This window comes from Lactuca serriola, chromosome 1 (genome assembly GCF_051521515.1).
Source record: "Lactuca serriola cultivar US96UC23 chromosome 1, Lser_US96UC23_V15, whole genome shotgun sequence".
In the NCBI taxonomy this organism is placed as follows: domain Eukaryota; kingdom Viridiplantae; phylum Streptophyta; class Magnoliopsida; order Asterales; family Asteraceae; genus Lactuca; species Lactuca serriola.
Window position 1 is genome coordinate 52,319,587 of NC_136408.1, and position 11,869 is coordinate 52,331,455.

The following is an 11,869-nucleotide window of genomic DNA, read 5'->3' on the forward strand; positions in this document are numbered from 1 at the left end:
TATATATATATATATATATATATATATATATATATATATATATATATATAGAGAGAGAGAGAGAGAGAGAGAGAATAATTGTTTTTTAAAAAGAATATCATAAGAAAGAAAATAATTAGAAGGTTTTGTTTACAAAGTATCATTAAAAATGTTTGATTGTCACTTGCAAGTTTTGTTTCAAACCTTAATAATATAAAATTATTTTTCAACTTTAAGAGTTTAACTCGTTTATTTAAGAGTTTTGATTTCAAAATTAAAGATATTATATTTTATTATAGTTCAAATATGTATTTTAAATAACCTCTTTTCCTTTTTGTTCCATACCTAAAATATAAAAATTGACAAATGAAATGTTACTATCTACATTAATACACATTAATTGATATATTAATAAAATTAAATAATATGAAGTGACATTTATTAGGTAATATTTGAATAAAAAACAAAAAAGAAAACACAAAAATGACAAGTGAAAAAAATAATTCTAAAATTCACATAAAATAACATGTGTCAAGATTAATGAGAAATTGACATTTGACAAAAATGATCTTTATTTATAGGGTGGATAATCAAATTTATGTTATTTACTTCAACGTTTAGGTCAAAATTGGTCATTAAACTATCGACTTTATGTTCATTTGAACTTTAATTTAGTTTAAGTTTTAAGTCATTTAACTTGTTATTTTTTTTGCCTGGAATGGATGTTATGATTAGCTATACTCGGTTTCATCTGTGTGGCTACTAGCATAGGATATTAGGATGATGTCGTTTGAGAGCGATTTAAAAAAACATTAAACATCTTGAGCTCTGGATTTCTCCGACTTACCAATTTTTTGAAGGTTCAACTACAAAATCAGTATCATAAGTGTAAATCCAATACATAACTTTGCTAAAACAACCTCTTTAACTTTTGATTTTAAAGTATTATGTGTTGATTTCTTAATATTTTCATGCATATTTTAAGTATTGAAGTTAACTACGAGTGTGGTTTGTGCCAAAATAATTGCAGTAACTAGTGGGTATGTGTGTAACGATTATGTAACACTCGGTTTCGAATCGTTTCATTATTTGGGGTCATGACCCGAAGATCCGTTATCATAGGCTTCGGGCCTTGAGGAAAGAAAGATTTAGACCCTTTTTCATGTGGGTATTATAGATTAGTTGATCCGGAAGTTTGGTTCGTGTTTTGGAGCCCAAGGGTATATTGGTAATGTGTTAGTTCGGGTCTTTATAGATTTTAGATTGTAATTCAAAAAGCTTTAAGGCAAGGGTGAGTTGATATAATTGTAGAGCTCTTTATTACCTTTCTGTAGATATAAAGAACGTCGAAATCGGACGTAGAACAAAGAAGTTATGGCCTCCAGAAGTTTGGTGGTTTAAGAGCTAACCTTAGTACGTTGGGCGTATAAGGAAGTACGTTGGGCGTACTAGATAGAAGAATCGTGAGCAACTTATGGAGTGCGTTGGGCATACTGAGAGTAAGTGGGGCATACTCCATCCATATGAAAACCCTAATTTTTAGGGCATAAGCCCTATTTAAACATCATTATGGCCTTTGGACACATACCCTCATCATCCCCCATTGTTCACTTCGTCCCATTGAAACCCTAGTTCATCATTTGAGTGTTCTTGAGCTTTGAAGTGGTTTTTGTGGCATTTTTGTGTATATTCAAGAAGAAGGAACTTGGAGACCAAGCATTTGTTGAGGTTGATCTTCTAGATCCAAAGTCTTCATCAACTTTGGGAGCTTTTGAAGGTATAAAATTCTTACCTTGATGATCGAATATGATAATTGAGTTTAGGGTTGTTTATGAGCTTTATTTGGTCCTATGGGTTCTCCTTGTGAGTTTGTGCAACTCCAGGAGTTGGATATTTCAGATCTCAGTCTCGTTGTTGTTCATGATGCATAAAAATGTCATCTTGATGGTTGATATGGGTCCATGCATGAATTTGAGTCCTTAATATGATATTTGATGGATAAAAATAGATGTTGGATTCCATTAAGATATGTTAAGGGTTAAAGTTTCCAACTTTATGTATTAGAACCCTAAGATGGACGAGATCTGAAAGTTGGACCCTATGGTTGAATGGATTAAGCACTAAATGGCTTAGGGTGGCAAGCAACCCAGTAAGTTGGGCGTACCAAGTGGTACATTGTGCGTACTAGTGATCAGTTGTGTACGCCAAGCGTACAATGCATATGCCGAGCGTATGCCTCACAGTGGGCTTTTGGATATCGGTTGGGCTTTGGTCTTTTGGGCCTTAGTTAGGTATTGGGCCTTGGCCTGTTTTAAGTAGGTGGGCCTCAAAATTTATTAGTGGACATTACTTTGAATGAGTTGGGCCTTATGGGCATTGAGGTCATTATTTTGTTATTGGGCCAAGTTTGGGTAGGCCCATTATAGGAAGGGTAAAATGGACTTTTATCCTAGAAGTTGGGTTTGGGTTTTAGACCCACGGATTGTTGGATTAGTGTCTAAGCCCGTAACCATATTTGGTAAGTACTTGACCCGGTTGTGCATGGTCCTTTTGGGTTGCCTTCAGCAAAGCAACTTGAATGGAGAAATTAAATAGAGATAGAGGTTATTGTGATTTATTAATATGTTATAAGAATAATATATTAAAGGAAAAATCATATTTGTTTAATTAATATTGGTCAATAATTAATTAGGAATTAATTTTGTGATCAAGTGTAATTAATTAAACTAGAGGGGTTGAATTGTAATTATAAGATAGTTGCAAGATAGGGAAATATTTATCCTTGTTAAAGGATGGACGAATTCAAGGATAATGATATCCTTAAAATCGTCCAAGGATAAGTAGATAGGGGTTTTTCAAGGCTTATCTTGTGGTTGCTTGGTGGGCAAGCAACTGGATAAGGATAAGGACTGAAACCCTAATCTAAACCCTATATAAAGACCCCTAGGCCTTTAGAATTCGTGTACATGCTCCTAAGAGGTCCCAAGGACGAATTCCATCTCCTCCCTCCTCTATCTTAAGCCTCTCCAATTGCTTGTGGTGTTTGTGAGCCATTAGAGGCACTACACTTGTGGTGCTTGCTTTCAAGACTTAGGATTTGAAGATTTAAGTTGTTATTGCAATATAACAACAAGAGGTATGTAATCCAATCTTGTATGTTGATTTCGAAAATAGCAATGCACATTAGGGTTTTATTCTTGTGTTCATAATGTTGTATATCTAATAGTGAAAACATAGATCCAAACTAGGGTTGCATGCACACTTAGGATTGTTTGTATTAAACCCATCAGTGGTATCAGAGCCTTTGGTTAACTTGTTTTCAATTAGTTTTATTCAATTGTATGAACTTGACAAATTAGGGTTTATAGCCAATAAACCCTAGGAGGCCATAGATTTCGAGATCAGGGTTTCCTAACCCTAATTTGCGAAAATTTTGAAAGGGTTTTTGAATCCTTTCCTTTCAATCCAAGATTTCGAAATCTAGGGTTTGCAAACCCTTAGATTTCGAGATTTGCCTCCTTCCCCATGATAAGATCCTAAATTTTAGGGATTTGGATAATCTCATATCTTGTAATTATCCTTTAATAGTTAAATATGGTAATTAAAGATCATGAATTATCCCATCCCTATTTTCGAAATTTATAGAGGGATTTAAGGGATTAGGATAACTTAAATGTTTAAATGGTAATTATCTTTTAGATTTAGATAATCCCTTATGATTTGATAATTTAAATTAATAGTTTAATTTAAGATAATTATTAAATCAAGAGTTTTAATAATTAAAATTTTAATTTAAGTGACATTAAATTTCGAAAATTTTAATTGAAGATTAAAACCCTAGTATTTTAAAATGTTTAAAATACACCCTATACTATTATATTATTACAAGCTTAATATATATATATATATATATATATATATATATATATATATATATATATATGTATATGTATAATTAAAATGCTAGTCTTACCGTTAGTAGGCCTCATTCACGAAACCGGTCTATAAGGTGGGTATAAGGTTGCGGCCTATAAAATGGCGCTTAATGGGTGTACACTCACACCCACCGCTTGCTTGATCGGTGGAGGGTCGTTAGCCGAACGGGTAGGATAGGGCAACCTCATTCTCTCATTAAAAGTATAATAAGAAATACAAAGTAACTACATGTTTTCTAAAAATTTCCCAATCTTAGTTACTTTAGGAAAAGTGAATTTGATGCAATCTCATGAAATTACACTTTGCACCTTGCTAAGAAGTTAGTGGAGCGTGCGTGGTTTACCGGCACACTAATTGGTTCTAAGCGAAGGTGGCAAAGGGTAATTCGTTGTTTATCATAGTTCGATGGAGCGTGTGTGGTTTACCGGCACATCGAGTAGGTGATCGTTACAACGAAGGCACCATGTGAATTTGCATGGTAATTCACACCCGCTTTGTGATCCTCGGTATCCCAGTCACAAACGAGAGGGGCATATCGAGATTTAAACATGCCATTGAAAAGTTTCAATGAATCTCATCCGAACCTAGGAATTCTTAATACATTTAGAACTTAGAGTTAGGTTTTTCATGATGGAGAATTAGTGAATCGTCATTCACTTACCTTCAAATTATTTGCATTTAGATTACGACACCCCTTTTCTAAGATGTAAATATTGTTGTTGGATCCTAGCCCTAATTTTTCTTATTGGGTGATAATTAGGGATTCATATTCTAATCTATCTTTCTCTTTTTCCTTTGTAGATGTCGAAATCAAACAACGCTGCCGATAGTTCCTTCTCATTGATGAGCCTTTGCCAAAAGGTTACTTTCGATGGAACGAACTTTAGCGAATGGATAAGATACATTCGCACAATTGCTCGCTACGAGGACAAGGAGTATGTCCTTGATGAAAAACTCGAGAAGATCAATCCAGAAATCGCTACTCCGGCTGAAATGAGTGCTTTTGAGACTCATGAGCGTGATGCAACGAAGGTTCACTGCATCATGATAGCCACAATGAACTCTGAATTCCAAAAGTCCTATGAGGACATGTATCCATACGAGATGCACCAAGACTTATTGGAGAGATACCACCAAAACGCGAGACAAGAGCGTTATGAGATTTTCACTAACATGATTTCCGCTAAGATGGGTCATGGAGAGTCTCTTACCGTGCACCTGCAAAAGATGCAAAGGTATGTCGATCGTCTTCGCAAGTTGAATGTTGACTTTGGGGAAGACTTGGTGATCGACATGGTGCTTCACTCTTTGCCTCCGATGTACAATCAATTTAGGATAACCTACCACATGAACAAAGAAGAGGTCACCCTAAGCAAACTCCAAGGTCTCTTGAGGGTCGCTAAGAGCAACTTCAAGGACAAGTCTGTTGCACCAACTCCCAATCCACCCGCTGCTCCTGTCTTGGCTATTGGTCAAGGAAAGGGAAAGAAGAGGAAGGCTTCGTCTAAAAACTATCGCAAGGTTAAAGCCCAAGATGGTGCCTCTTCTAGTGGGACCAAAGTTGATCCCGCTAAGCCCTGCCCTAACCCTAAGGAGGCAGAGTGCCACCACTGCCACAAGATAGGACATTGGAAGAGAAGCTGCCCAGAGTACCTACAAGCCATCAAAGAAGGAAAGATCAAGCCATCTTTCGCAGGTATATACACAATTAAATCTAACGATTCTAGTCATGCTATTTCTTGGGTTCTTGATACCGGTTGTGGTTACCACATTTGTTCTAATGTGCAGGGACTAAGAAGAAGTAGGGATGTGGAGCAAGGAAGAATCAATCTAATCATGGGGAACAGAAGATCGTCACCTGTGACCAAGATTGGAGTGTATTCTTTAGTGCTTAGGAATAATTTATGTTTATATTTGAACAATTGTTGCTATTCGCCAGAAATGGCTAGAAACATCATTTCATTTCATGGTTTATATAGACAAGGTTTTAGATTTTCTTTTAATAATGAGAATGGTTCTATTTTAGCTTATCTAAATGGTGTCTTTTACTTTGAAGCTATACCATGCAATGGAATTTATGAAACTGTTATGATTGTTGATAACTTAGGAAATGATGTTTTGAATATAGATTCTACCAATAGTTTGGATAAAGCATCGTTGTGGCATAGTCGTCTTGGACATGTTAACAAGAAGCGCATAGCCCAACTCCAAAAGGATGGAGTGTTGGAGTCATTCGACCTTAGGGAAGATGACACGTGCGAGTCTTGTTTGCTTGGAAAGATGACTAAGTCACCCTTCGCTGGTACGTGCGAAAGGGGTGAAGGTTTATTGGACCTAATACATACCGATGTATGTGGACCGTTTAGATCAACCACGAAGGATGGGAACCGCTTCTATGTGACTTTTATTGATGACTATAGTAGATATGGGTATATCTATTTAATCAAGCAAAAGTCAGAAACTTTTGAAAAGTTCAAAGAGTTTAAGAATGAAGTGGAGAATCAATTGGGCAGGAAGATCAAGATGCTTCGATCCGATCAAGGAGGAGAGTACCTAAGTCTTGAATTCCACGATTATCTCAAGGAGTGTGGAATAGTTTCACAATTGACGCCTCCTAGGACACCGCAGTTGAATGGTGTGGCAGAAAGGCGTAATCGAACCTTATTGGATATGGTTCGCTCTATGATGAGTCGTGCTTCACTATCAATCTCTTTTTGGGGGTATGCCTTAAAGACTGCCGCCCATATCCTTAACCGAGTCCCTATTAAGAAGGTTGCCAAAACACCTCACGAGATGTGGACGGGGAAAGCTCCTTCATTGGCACGTATCAAGGTTTGGGGTTGCGAGGCTTTCGTAAGACGAGACACTCACGACAAACTTGAACCTCGAAGTGAGCGATGTATTTTCATCGGCTACCCGCATAAATCCTTTGGATATCTCTTCTATAGACCGAAGGACAATGTTGTCTTTGTTGCGAGGAGAGGAGTTTTCTGAGAGCGAGAACTCATAGGCCAAGAGGACAGTGGGAGGCAAATCGAGCTTGAAGAGATTCAAGAGTCGATAGATGAAGGAACCTCTACCGCTGGCACTCAACTCGAGGAGGAAACTCCAGTTGAACAAATTGACGAGTCCTTACCTCTTAGACGTTCCGATAGAGTTAGAGTTCAACCCCAGTTTTATGGTTTTCATATTACTACCGAAGGGGACACGTATATTAGTGATGGTACACTAGTAAATCTTGATGAACCTAATAGCTATAAGGAAGCCATGGCAGGCCCGGAGTCTGTGAAATGGAAAGAGGCAATGGATAGCGAGATCCAATCCATGTATGATAACCAAGTTTGGAATTTGGTTGATCATGTGCCTGGACGTAAGACCGTTGGGTGTAAGTGGATCTTCAAGAAGAAGACCGACGTGGATGGAAAGGTACACACATATAAAGCGCGATTGGTTGCGAAGGGCTTTACTCAAACTCCCGTAGTTGACTATGAAGAGACCTTCTCACCAGTTGCGAAGATAAAATCTATTAGAGTGATGCTAGCTATTGCCGCATTTCATGATTATGAGATTTGGAAAATGGATGCCAAGACCGCTTTCCTTAATGGAAAGTTGGCTGAGGATGTTTACATGACTCAGCCAGAAGGGTTTGTGGATCCGAAGCATCCGAATAGAGTGTGTAAGCTTGAGAAGTCCATTTATGGACTTAAGCAAGCATCTCGCAGATGGAATCTCTGCTTCGATGAGAAAGTCAAAGAGTTTGGATTTGTACGAAGCGAAGATGAGTCGTGTGTATATGTCAAAGCCAGTGGGAGTATAGTAAGCTTTCTAGTTTTATATGTCGATGACATATTACTCATAGGAAACGACATCCCGACTTTGCAGGAGGTTAAGTCCTGGCTCGGGAAGTGCTTCGCTATGAAGGACCTCGGAGAAGCTTCTTACATTTTGGGAATAAGGATAGTAAGAGAAAGATGTAAGAGACTAATTGGACTTAGTCAGAACACTTACTTAGAGAAAGTACTAAAACGTTTTAGTATTGAAAACTCGAAGAAGGGAGAATTACCGATACAAAGCAATGCCAAATTGAGTAAGACTCAAAGTCCGAGTATCGAAGCTGAGATAGCTGAAGTGAGCCGAGTTCCATACGCTTCCGCAGTTGGCTCAATCATGTACGCTATGACTTGTACTCGCCCTGATGTAGCCTTTGCTTTGAGCATGGTTAGTAGATATCAAGGGAACCCTGGCAGAGCACATTGGATTTCTGTGAAGAATATCCTTAAGTACCTTCAGAGGACGAAGGAATGGTTTTTAGTCCTCGGAGGGAGTGATGACTTGAAGGTGCGAGGGTACAGTGACACCAGCTTCCAATATCGTTCGCAATCGGGCTGGGTCTTTACCCTAAATGGAGGAGCAGTGACTTGGAAGAGTTCCAAACAGGAAATAGTAGCTGATTCAACGTGCGAATCAGAGTACATAGTAGCGAGCGAAGCATTGAAGGAGGCAATATGGCTGAAGAACTTCATTGGTGACCTTGGAGTTGTACCCGCCATAAAGGAGCCCATGGAGATTTTCTGTGATAACGAAGGAGCGGTTTCCTTGAACAAGGAACCGAGGGATCATGGTAGATCTCGACATATCGACAGAAAATATCACTTCATCAGACATCGTGTGGAAGAAGGACAACTCGTAGTGAAGAGGATATCATCAGAAGATAACCCAGCAGATCCGCTTACGAAGGGACTGAGTAGGGTTAAGCACTTGCAGCATGCTAGGAGTATTGGGCTAAAGGATGGTATTAGCATAGATTAGATAGTTTTAGAAACGTGTAATAGATAAATGTAATTGACATTTGATGATTAAATAAAGGAGTTTTATTTATAATTAAAGCTACTGTCATATGTTAATTGTTTAACTATTGTTTCAATTTTTGCATGTTTTGACTTCCAGAATAATTGAGTTTATTAGGAATAATCGAATTATTCAAATTGTCCACAATCGTTCATGTGTTGGAAGTAGATATGAATGAAGATTGTCATGAATTGGTGCGTAGATTGTCTAAATGGTATTAGACATAGCAAAGGGTTGCTGCGACGTTAATGAGTGCTTATGAACTGGTTTTGAGCATTGGAATAAACCCGCGCTTGCTGGAATCACCGTATGGAATATGATATATAAGAGGTGATCGCAAGACGATAATATCATATAGTCTTAAAACCTAGATATGTGGTTTATTATTTGCTAATTGATTGTACATTGATAATGCGAAAACGCATTGGTAACTCAATGTTATAAAACACATTGTTATGTATAGTTGATTATTGAATAAGTAAATGCATATAAGTCGAAGTTTATCTGTAAATTTTATCCTAAGAGGGTAGAAGAGATATCTCGGCCACTCGATGATTTGATTGTTGGATTAGTGTCTAAGTCCATAACTATTTTGGTATGTACTTGACCCGATGGTGCATGGTCCTTTTGGGTTGCCTTCACCAAAGCAACTTGATTGGAGAAATAAATAGAGAGAGAGGTTATTATGATTTATTAATATGTTATAAGAATAATATATTAAAGGAGAAATCATATTTGTTTAATTAATATTGGTCAATAATTAATTAAGAATTAATTTTGTGATCAAGTGTAATTAATTAAACTAGAGGGGCTGAATTGTAATTATGTGATAGTTACAAAATAAGGTAAGGATTATCTTAACTATAGGGTGAACGAATTTAAGGAGATAATGCCTTAGAATTCGACTAGGATAAGGGTTTCTAAGACTTATCTTATGGTTGCTTGGTGGGCAAGCAACTAGATAAGGATAAGGACTAAAACCCTAATCTTTACACCTATATAAACCCCCTAAGGCTCATGAATTTGTCCAAGCCTTCCCAAGAAGTCCTAAGGACGAATTCCTACCTCTCTCCTCTCTTTATACCGTCTCTACTTGCTTATGGTGTTTGTAAGCCATTAGAGGAGTGACACTTGTGACTCTAAGCCTTCCAAAGTCAATTCAAGGAGATTTGGGATTGTTATTGCTACATAACAATCAAGGTAATATCATAAACCTAATTATATGTTCATATTGATTTCCATATGCTAGAATTAGGGTTTATAGTCTTGGATTCAAAGCATGTACAATAGAGAAACCTAGATCCAAGCATTAGGGTTTGTATGAACACATAGGATATCTTATGACCAAAACCCATCAGTGGTATCAGATCCTAGACTGGTTTCAATTGTATTGATGCATTACATGTTTGAAAAATTCAATTTTTTGGATTCTGGAGGCTGGACTCGCCGAGTCCATAGCTGAACTCGCCAAGTCCATGCAGACTCGACGAGTCCAAGCCTGACTCGACGAGTCAACTCGTCAGATGGAGGGTACTTCGGGATTTCTTGTTGTTTTTGCTTATGGATAGTTACCTTATCATGTTAGATCAATATTAATCCGATTATATGATATATTTGACTATAATTTTGATCTAATTGAAGATATTTATCAATTAATAAGATAATTGTTTCCTTATAAGATAATTGATTAATTATTTTGAGTAAATTCATAAATTGTTTTGCAAGAAATCATTAAATAAATCAAATATGGATAATTATGTGATTAAATGTTAATTTGTTATTTGATCCTTGTTGTTCTGAAAAGTTTCATATTTTGCCCTTTAGGTTTTATAGTTTAAATTTGAACCCAAAAGTTTTGTTGTTTTGAAATTTAAATAGTTGAAACCCTAATGTTTTGGAAAAAAGGTTTCAAAACTTGCCCTCAAGTTTTGGAATTTAAATTTTGATTAAATGGTTTAATTTTGATGTATATTTAAATTCTAAACCCTAATGTGTTGAAATGTTTCAAAACTTGCCCTCAAGTTTTGGAATTTAAAAGTTGATTAAAAGTTTAATTAGGAATGTTAAATTCTAAAACTCTAGTATAGTTTTGAAAAAGTTCAAATCACACCCTTATGGTTTTATTAATTAATTAAGGTGTATAATTAATAGAGATTTAATAAATCCATAAAAGTTTAGGTTTACAATTTAATTGAATTAAAAGTATAATTGTTAAATTAGACCACCTAGTATTTTGAAAGTATAAAATAAACCCTATACTATATATAACATTAAAAGTCTAACATTATATATATGTATGAGTAAAAGTCAGTCTTACCGTTAGTAGGCCTCATTCACGAAGCTGGTCTATAAGGGGTGTTTAAGGAAATTGCCTATAAAATGGCGATTGAATGGGTATCCACTCTTACCCACCGCACTCTTGACTAGTGGAGGGTCGTTAGCCGAACGGGTAGGATGGGACAAAACCTTCCATTATAAGTATAATGATATACAAAAGTAACTAAATGTTTTACAAATTCCCAATCTTAGTTACTTAGGCAAAAGTGAATTGATGCAATTCCATGGAATTACACTTTGTGCCCTTGCGAAGACGTTAGTGGAGGGCGTGTGGTTAACCGGCACACTAAATGGTTCTAAGCAAAGGTAGCAAAGGGTGACTCAATGTTTGTCATAGTTCGGTGGAGCGTGTGTGGTTTACCGGCACATCGAATAGATGACTATAACATGTGAAGGCACCATGTAAGTTTGCATGGTTATTCACACCCGCTTTGTGATCCTCGGCATCCCAGTCACAAACAAGAGGGGCATATCGAGATTTAAACATGCCATTGAAAGTTCAATGAATCTCAAAGGATCTAGGAGTTTTCATAGATTTAAAACTTAAATTCCTTTTCGTTTTTTTTTTCATGGTGGAAATTAGTGAATCGTCATTCACTTACCTTCAAATGTTCTGCAATTTGGGTTACGACATCCCTCTCCCGAGTTGTAGAATATTGTGTTGGGTCCTAGCCTTAGTATTTCATTTGGGTGATTTACTAAGGACTCTATCAATCAACTAACTTGAATTCGCTTTCTCCCGTATTTTAGATGTCGAAGTTTGACAACT